This window comes from Corvus kubaryi, unplaced genomic scaffold (assembly GCF_017639235.1).
Source record: "Corvus kubaryi isolate FWS band 111438036 unplaced genomic scaffold, C.kubaryi_AGA036_p1.0 133, whole genome shotgun sequence".
Classification (NCBI taxonomy): domain Eukaryota; kingdom Metazoa; phylum Chordata; class Aves; order Passeriformes; family Corvidae; genus Corvus; species Corvus kubaryi.
This window is the reverse complement of record NW_024580667.1, coordinates 15,700,382-15,709,915: the sequence shown is the minus strand read 5'-3', so window position 1 is coordinate 15,709,915 and position 9,534 is coordinate 15,700,382. Positions and strand designations below refer to the sequence as shown.

The following is a 9,534-nucleotide window of genomic DNA, read 5'->3' as shown; positions in this document are numbered from 1 at the left end:
CTCCTATGTTATGCACAATCTGAGGAGACCCCAAGACTCATCTCAGAGCCCACTGCCCACCAAGAAGATTTCAGCCAGCACCAGCTCTCCTGGATTTGCAGGTTTTGTTATGAACTCCCAAAATATCCCTCATCTGATGCTTGATGAAGATGAATCCCATAGCCCTCCCCAGGACCCTTGAGCAATGAGATGCTAGGCATCACAAGAGCGAAGCTGGACCAGGGCTTAGGGCCTCTGCTCCCCTGGGACTTGAAGGTCTCTGATTTACCAGCCACCTTTAGTCATTCTTAGTTGGCACATGCAAGGAAAAGAAGCATAGCACATCTTATACTTCTGATAGCTGACTCCAAGGTATCTCATCTATTTCTTTTTTCCTAGTAGGCTGTCAAGAAGATCATCATTAAAGATTTTCACATATTCTCCAGACTTGGGTCCACTGTTTTTGACAAGCTTCATCCTGGCATTGGGCTCTCAAAGCAGCTACTGACCGTATACTGACTGTAATTCCTCTTTCACCCCTTCATAGCATGGTATCTACCAAATACAGCTTTGTTGAAGGGGTAAACTACTTGTGATTGATTTAATTAGGACATTAATTTGTCCTTTAATGTCCTGTCCCCCCTACAGTTGGGCCATCACCCTCAAGTCTGTTCTTCTGCCCTCAAGAGCCCAAGAGGGTCCCTGGAGAAACCATGCTGGACATAAAACAGGGATGATGTTCACCTCTTGACTTTGGATAGGATAAAGCGGGCACCTTCAGTGTTGTCACACCAAAGTAGCTACTGATATTTCAGCATGTGTTAATACTCTTTGCTGAATAGGAACAGAGTTCAACTTGTGCCTAATTTCCAACAAAACAGGGAATTTCAAACATGGGTTTATCATGTGTTTTGCTGAATTTTCAGCCTCCAGCAAAACAACCAAAGAACACAGGCAAGCCCACCATGTGAGAAGCCTTCCGTCTTCCTCTTTCCAGGGTGCACTACCTCTGTTTAGTTGTATTTGCAAATGGTAAAATAAATAAATGGCACTGTGTGTTCTTTAGCTGAACCATTCTTTCCTGGGAAAGGCTGGTTAGTCCAGAGCACACCAAGTAATACCAGAAGGCAGAAAAGACAAGAAAGAACAAAGACACATTCACTTAGCACAAAATAAATACGGTGAGAAGGGAATTACTCAAGGCTTGAAAGAATATAAACCCACATTTTTAATTCCTTATGTAACAGTGACAGCAGCCTGAGTAATCAAGAAGAGGAAGTAATTGCTTTAAATTAGCATAAACTACACTCTCAATTATACTTATAAAACACAGTGGGAACATTTATATCACTAGATTTTTAATAATCATATATCTAAAACTGAGAGAAAGAAAAAAATTAAAAACTCACGTTAACTAGGAAAACAATTTAAATATTAGGTATTAGATAGGTTTGATTTGGGACAAAAAATCACAGAACTATCAGAGGAAAAGAGTTGTTATTTTCAGTTCATTGAAGAAAATTCACTGGAGGTGTGGTAGACCAGGCTATGACCGTTTCTCTACCTTAGCTATCTAAATCCACCTCTTCCCATATCTGAGGAATTACTGTGGACACCAGCTGCTGGACTAGGCTAGACTGACAGTTTTAACACTTTTCAGTCTCTGTGAATAAACACTGCCTGGAGCAGGGGCAGGTCCAGGTCCTGCCTCCTGGAGGAAGGACCAGCCACCGGCCTGCGCAGTCAGTCTTCATCATTTAGTCTCTTTTCACAGCAGTATTTATACACAGTGAAACAATATTAGGGGAAGCCTGCAGAAAGCTCATTGTGAACAACTTTGTGAATTGAATGCTGGGTGGTATTCTAAGAAATGGGAGAAAATCTCTGGCAATGAGAGAGTGGGGAAAACAAAAGCTTTATTTTTTCCATTCCCATTTTCAGACTGGTTTGTGTAGCCTTTCTTATAAATTAATTAGGATGGACTGACTGGGAAGAAAGGATGGAGAACTTGTGCACTTTATTTCTGAACTGGTTTCCAAGTCGCTCAGAGCTTGGAAGCAAAGGAAGGACTGAGAGGATGGGATTTCACACCACAAAGTCAATTCACAAAGATCGATTTGGCATCTCAAATTCTTTCCCACACCATCTGCTGCTCACCACTCCCAGTCCTTGACTCATAAGCCCACCTCTGACCTCTACCTCATGCCAAATATCCTTTATTTTATAACTGTAGACAGGGCTATTGTCTGTCCACAATAATTTGTCTCAGCTTGGGAAGATAGGAAGAAAATGTGGGAAGACACATAACTGCTTTCAGAACTACACTCCTTTCTATAATTATTTTTCTAAGAGCCATCAGTCAGATCCTCACTCTGAGGATAGCAAAGGCCATTCATGGTTATTTCCCATGAAACCAGGACTGCCATTCTAAACTAAAGTACTCTTTTGCAAATATGTGTCATGCGGGGAGAGCATGGAGTGCTTCACTGTTTCAGAGAGCATTTTCTTTTTGCACACTCAGAAAAATGACACTCTATTCCAAAGCAACTGCTTGCCAAGTTTACAGCTAAAGTAATTTTGGAGTTATCCAAGCAAGGAAGAAAAGGAAATACATATCCCAAAAATGCTTTAATTAGGGAAATTTATGTTCAGGGTCTAAATAACTTAGGAGATGCCTAAAAAACTTCTGTGAATTATGAAAAGAAAAAATCATTCAAAAGCATAGGGGCCAAATAAAGCATTGAAAATATTGAACTACTGGGCAGATTATAAAAACATGAAATGTTAATTTAAAGTTTTAAAATTGGCCTTATCTCCACCACTTTTTCTTTAATAAAAAGAGTAAACGTAGGTTAAGTTAAGAAACAATTTCCCCCATATGGATTTTTCCTTGTCAGTTCATCTAGAAATAATTCCTAAGTGCTCTTGTCATGTCAAATGAAAAACTGTTAAGAATGCTTCAAAGAAATACATCTTCCTTATAGCAGGCTTGTTATTTGGGTCTTCCAAAGGTTACCTTGGTAACTTTTTCCATTGATCTTCCACAAGTATAGTCCACATCCTGTTGTATGAGAAACAGCCAAACCTTTCAAGAATGCTAAATCATATTTCAGTATCACTCTGTACTTTGACTGAAACTTTGCTTTGTCCGACTTGTTCAACGTACAGGTAAAGAAGCAAAAGGAGGAACAGAAGGTGTCAATGGAGTGATCTTACAGAATAAAAGACCACATTTTATCTTGTTATCTCAGGTATTTCTTTTTTAAAGTCTCTCCCCTTCTTTATACTTTGGAATAAGGTGACCATGAAGAATAGAGCTTAGCAAAAGAATGGGCATATGAAAAGAAAGACTTTACTGTACCAGTACATCGGTTGAATGTTTGTATTGCAGTATGTTTGGCAGCATGAGGACATGCCTTTCTTTGAAAAAGGTAATTTCATAGATCAAGAGGGGAAGGTGTAATTTGCTTACCTGTACTTCACAGCAACTTTTCTGCCTCTTTGAATAAGTGCACAAAGTCAGTTTTTGGTTGGTTGGTCAGTTGTTGTTTTTATCAGCCACCATTTATTTTCATTAATTGCCATTTTATGCTCTTACACAAACATAAGGAAAAATCTTGACCTTGTGCATATTCTCACCCTTCCCTTTCCGACTCATGTAAAAACCCCTACATCCGAAGAACATTACTGGGAACACGCACTCCAACCAAATGAGTGGGAAGTGTGAGAAGCTGCAGGCTACAAGAGGAGACCAGAAGTTGTGGCATGGGCAAGTTTCCTTTATTGGGAGTCTTTCCTGAGCACTACTAGAAACCTTCAGGGAGGTGCTCTCAAGCTACTCTTTTTTTCTGAAAATTGAACGGGAATGAAAAAAAGGTTCTTTGCCAGGAGAGATAGCAGCCCATTTCATTATAGAACAAAGTGTTAGTTCATCTCTCCCCACCCTACGAAAATGGAAAATGGGTGAGAAAAACACTTCAGAAAAACCAAATGGTTATGGGGGATCACAAGTGATACAATGAAAGAGGGAAAAGTAAAAAGTGTTGAAATAGAAAATGGGGGCGGTAAAGAGCAGGACTGCTAGGGTTACAGAGGTTACATTAAAGAGGAAAACGAGCTATGTGTGCATCCCAAGGCCCCCTCCAAAAGTAAAGAATTTCACCTCAGCCTGTGCAACTGCCTGAACTTGAGGACTTTTCTACAGACCGCATCAAGGGACTGTCTGCAACTACAAGGGGCTCTACAGCAACACAAGCATCAAAACCCAGGGAGTGGCTTTACAGAGAAGAAGAAAGCAAAAAACACTTCTGTGCTATGGAACTGCAGAATGGAAAGGGCAGACTTCTAAGGCTGTGTTCCTGAGAGCCTGGGTGACCCGCTCTGACATCTGGGGGATGCATGCTGCTGCACAGCCTGTCCGTGCTCCACAAATCCAGAAAGCAGCTTCTTCTGCCCTCAGTCTTGGGGCATTGGGGTGCCCTCTGCTCTCTTGGGCACTGGCTGCATCTGATTAGCCACACAACACCCACCTAACTCTCCTGCAGTGGCCTCAGCTGTTCCCTCCCAACCTGAACTGCACGTGCCCTCTTACACACCCTGCCTTGCTCAGCACTTCCCTGGTCACCAAGGCACGCATAAGGTCTGTATCTTTTTCTTCCTTTCCAAGCTCCTGACTTTGGGGCAGCAGCTTGCTGAATTATTTACGATGTCACAGTGCGAAGGCCAGGAATGAGGGAGGTTTGCATTCCAAGAGAGCCATTTCTTTCCCATGAAAAGCATGCAAAATCCTAATGCCCAGACTATATTTTCTACTACAGACAAATAATTTCCATGATACGTGGTATGTATAAATACCTTATTTCTACCTCTTCCCCTACAAATTTTGCCCTCCATAGCAACATAAAATAATGACAGAACCTGAAGGAAACCAGTAAAATTTTGTCTATTTTCCTTGTATTTATTCTATGCAGATGGGGATGAGCATTTCTAAAGTCTCAATGAACACCCTTTGAATTACTTGTGATTATGAGTACTTCATCCTTTTTTCCCCCCTCAAGTACTTCTACAGCTTCATTGACCCCACTCGGCTACTGTGGTCAAGCCTCTCTCAGGATAAATGTATTCAGTATGTTTTCTCCTAGAAGTCTTGGGCCGGTGAAGGGCAAATCTGAAGATAAAACTGGAAATACAACTGAAGGCCTGAAGATTGTACAGCCTGCTGCCTGGACGCCTGCAGGCCCCATGCCTTGATGCCAGCACCATTTCACACTGCAAGACTGCTTCACAGTCCATTTAAACCAGAAAGGTGGGAAAGTTTTAGCTTTAGCTCTGTGCTAGCTTGAAGTATTATTGTTATTTCATGAGACAGGAACTGAGGCAAAAATACTGAAGTGAAATGTAATATGTATTTTGTCATAACTCTACCTGGAGTTATTTAAGTCTTGATTAGTTTCTAAGAATATTTGTCACTATATATTGTTTGTACTTCAGCCCAAGCTTCTGCTCAACTTTGCTATAGCTACATTTGCTCAACCTATGTTCCAACTAGGCTCCTTACTGCACACACAGCCATGCCAGGACAGCTGGAAGTGGAGGGGCACAACAGCCAGCAGCAGAAACTTTTTAAGCTTCTTCAAGGAACCCTAGCCTGAGACCTTCTAAAATTAAAGACATCTCTACCAGTCACATGCAGTATAACATGGGGTGTTTTTTTACCCAAAGGACTCTAAAGCTATGACCACAGCACTAGAAAAAACAGGGTCTGGAAATGAGCTTAAGCACTTGACTGCTAATTGCCATTATGCTTAACTGCAAGCATGTGTCCTGGAAAAGGTTTGGCTCATGTCAGCTCACACTGTCTCAGACAGAATCCAGACCAGGACATGGTGAGTGTGCAGCCCATTCCAGCAGGCAGCATGCACCAGGCAAACGCTGACCAGCCTCCCCTTTTCCCTCTTCCTGTGCCCAGCGTCACCTTTTTACACTGCCTTCAGACTCCCCAGGGCATAGGACACATTCTCAGCTTCATACTATGAAAATGTCACTCCAATAACCCTCTTTTTTTCAGGAAAAGGAAGAGCCAACAAAAAAAGCACAAACATACTAATGATTGTGTCTTAGGTCTGTGGAAAGGAAGCAATTGCTTAGTAAAATGGATCTGGTCAGGCCTTGGCACTTGACCAAAAAGCCAGGTGCCTTCACTTGTTTTTTTCGGTGTTATAAACATAGTCCAGCTGCAAGAATCTGGTCTTACCTTCACAGGGTAGGCAGAAGGCACATGTGACACTAAGGTCACCATCATTTGGACAATACTCTCAGGCACAGGTGGATGGAGCTGTGAAAGGCCAGGAGTTGGATTCAATGATCCTTGTGGGTCCCTTCCAACTCAGCATATTCTGTGATTTTGTGATCCTGCTGAAACCCTTGAGGGCCTTAGAACCAGGAAAGACTTTTTTCCCTTGTGCAGAACAAATGTTGGTTTTGACCCTAGAAACAACAATCACTTTGGCTGAAACCTCTCTGAAACAGACACCCAAATAAGAACATCAGGAGGAATCTCATTCATAGGTAACAATAATTTCACCATCTGTAGCCCTTTTTATCCCTGAGAGTCTGCAGCTTTGCAGTAAATTAGGGTGGTTTATTTCTACTCTTTGTTTTTATTTTTAAGATCTCAGAATTTAATTATGTTGAAACAGGAAGCATGCTTCATTTAAGTGATGTCAGGATTCCTTTCTTGAGCTGTTTCATGGGAAGAATCCTTACTTCTTTTTCTCTGTTTACACTGAAGGTTCATGAAGCCAATGTAAACAGCAAAATGAGTGTAAACACCAGGGATTAACTTTAGAAGATTTGAAAGCAACAGGGTTTGCCTTAATAAAATCAAGCAAATAGTTAAGCAACAGGGTTTGCCTTAATAAAATTAAGCAAATGGTTTAATACTTCTATATATCTCTATATATAGTTTAGAGATCCTGAAGAAGTATGTTCCACTTATTAAATATTCACCATTTGAGCTTTTTGAGGATTATCTCAAAGAAACAAGGATAGTATTATGTTGGTGTTAAGCTAATTTTTTATTAACTTCAGGGAGAGGACAACTGTGTTATTGCTTCATTAAATGTGCAGACACTCACTGAAGTTGTATTCTCTGCACCGCAATACAGCAAGAATTTTATGCAATACAGTATTCTTAAAGGACTGTCTCTTTCTCTTGAGCTGTGCTTTGACTCTAACTGCCTCCTCCTCCTGCTTATTGTAGATATCCTCTGCTTCCTCTGAGTGTCCTGTAATGTTAATGGGGAAATTTCCATGATTCTAATACTAAAACTCCTGGTTATAATTACTTTTGAAAACCGAGTGGGCAAAAAAGAAGAATGTCACTCTGCAAAAAATAATATACTATCTTGCTCTGAACAATGCCAAAACTAATAATTTTGCTTTCTAACAAACAAAATGAGAAGAAAAGAGAAGAGAAGAGAAGAGAAGAGAAGAGAAGAGAAGAGAAGATGAAGGCAATGGCTGTTAAATAAAAGTTTAGAACGAAAGTTATACAGTTTTAAGAGATTCTGATGTGGCCAATGTGATAAGAGCCTCATAAAGCCAAAATACCCTCAGAATTCTTAAAAGTTTCTGCTCGCCGTTTCCAGCTTAAAAAAAAAAAAAAAAATGAAGGAGGGTTTTTGAAGAACTCATTGCAGGGCTAAAAAAAATACCGATTGCTTAGGTATAACCGAAGTCTCACCGGGATTTACAAGAAGCACTGACAGTGTGGGTGCTGGAGTTCATGGAAACATGCCGTGTCTCTACTGCGCTCGGCTGATGTGCCTTCCGCTTCAGCACCGCACCAATCCAGGTGGGCCAGGCAAATACACTCCTGGCACCCGAACATCGATCCCAGGAGAATCAATGAAAAGCAGGGCAGATTCAAACAACAGCAACTAACACCGTGCATATTGCATCCTGCAAGACTAAGTGGGTATGTCTGTAGGGTGCCGTCACCTTTCTGTTTGCCTGTGGACGTACGGAGAGAAGCCCGGCAACAGCAGACGTGGAGGTAAAATTGAGGTTACACACACCGTGGCAGTGAAGGCTCCGCTCGGAGCAGATCGTGGGCAGGCCGCGGGCACCCCTGTTCTCCGGCCAGCCTAAGTCTCAGTGTTCCCCAGGGTGCTGCGCAGGAAGGATCGAGCAGGGAATTCTCCTCTTTGAGGGACCCCGACACCTCTTCCCCGCGGGGCCACGGCGCTGCCCCGGCCCCGCGCCCGCCCCGGACTACAGCTCCCAGCGAGCCTTGCGCCGCCTCCATCTTCCCCCTCACAAACAGCGCGGGCTGCGTTGTTGAAACACAACCCCTTGTTGCAATAAAACCTGTCCTTGAACAACTTTCTCAGAGTGTGCTTTGAGCCTGCAGTGAGGCGGGCAGCTGAAATAGATCCTCAAATTAGACGAATTAGCACTCATGATCTCGTTGGGTTCACTTTGGCAGGAGGCCAGAGTCTCCACTCCCGGGCTGTTCTGTCTCCCAGAAGAGCTGTAAAGCTGCTTTTCTTTCCTGGAGGCGACGTAGTGTCCTGGGAATGTCCTCAAAATACGTGGTGGATCGGCTCATCTCCTGGTTCAGCAATATTCAACAAGCCCGGCTGCTGGTCTCTCCCACCACTCATCGCCCTTCACTGTTCCTCAGCATGTGGGACAATGACCCCGAAGATGCTGCCTGACATTGCTCTGCTGCCTGTGATTTTCTCCTTGCTGCAGACTTGCTGCCTACGAGTGAGGAGCTGCCGTTCAGGCTTTGCTAAATCTCATTTATCTGTACTGGGCCTTTTGTTTATGTGCTGTACATGGCAGGTACAACTCACGACAGGCACTGCACGGGCAGTATGTACACACACACACAAACATAATTTTCCAAAAGGCTATTGCTCTTTATTTTTGATTTTGGACAGCCATTTGGCAGTCTTCACTATGGAGAATTCAGTACCTTTGAAAAATCCATGTTCTGCGTTTTGTCTAGAAGTAGGCATTGCCTGGGTAGCACTATCATGAGTTTTCCATAAACACACCAGCATTTCTCCTCTCCCGGCTCCCTTTGGGTAAATCTTAGTTAAGCACAGCTCACATACAGGTTTTTGAAAGCCCTGCTGGAGGAGTAGCCTCGGTAGGAGATCTGGCAAGGCCAGGGATCTGCAGGCAAGGATTATCAACAGCAAGGTGCCTCAGGGAGATAAGGACAGATGCACGTGTGCACCCACCTGAGAGTGGGAGCAGGGAGAGAGTAGACAGGGAAACAAGTGGATCTCAAATGCTAAGGCAGAGAGCTGTATATAAGTATTAGGAGACCCAAGTAAAAAGAAATTTGAATCAAAAGACTTGAGGAGCAGATTGGGTGGGAGCCATAAAAGTGGGCTGGGGTGAACTAGGAGAGGCTGAGACGAACAAGAAGCAGAGTCCGCAAGTGGGCACCAGTGGGGAGGAAGGAAAAGGAGGAATCTAGGAGGCAGTGTGGAAATACGCAAACTGTTTATGCAGAAGTGGTGTGAGGCTCCTCTTGTG

At 42.9% G+C, this 9,534-nt stretch overlaps 1 long non-coding RNA gene across 1 annotated transcript; it reads left to right on the top strand.

Moving 5' to 3' along the window:
* Positions 1-1,775: 1,775 nt before the first annotated feature.
* Positions 1,776-8,364, top strand: LOC121669178. Its single transcript, XR_006017634.1, has 2 exons — positions 1,776-8,035; positions 8,148-8,364. It is a non-coding gene; the product is annotated as an uncharacterized LOC121669178 (long non-coding RNA).
* Positions 8,365-9,534: the final 1,170 nt, after the last annotated feature.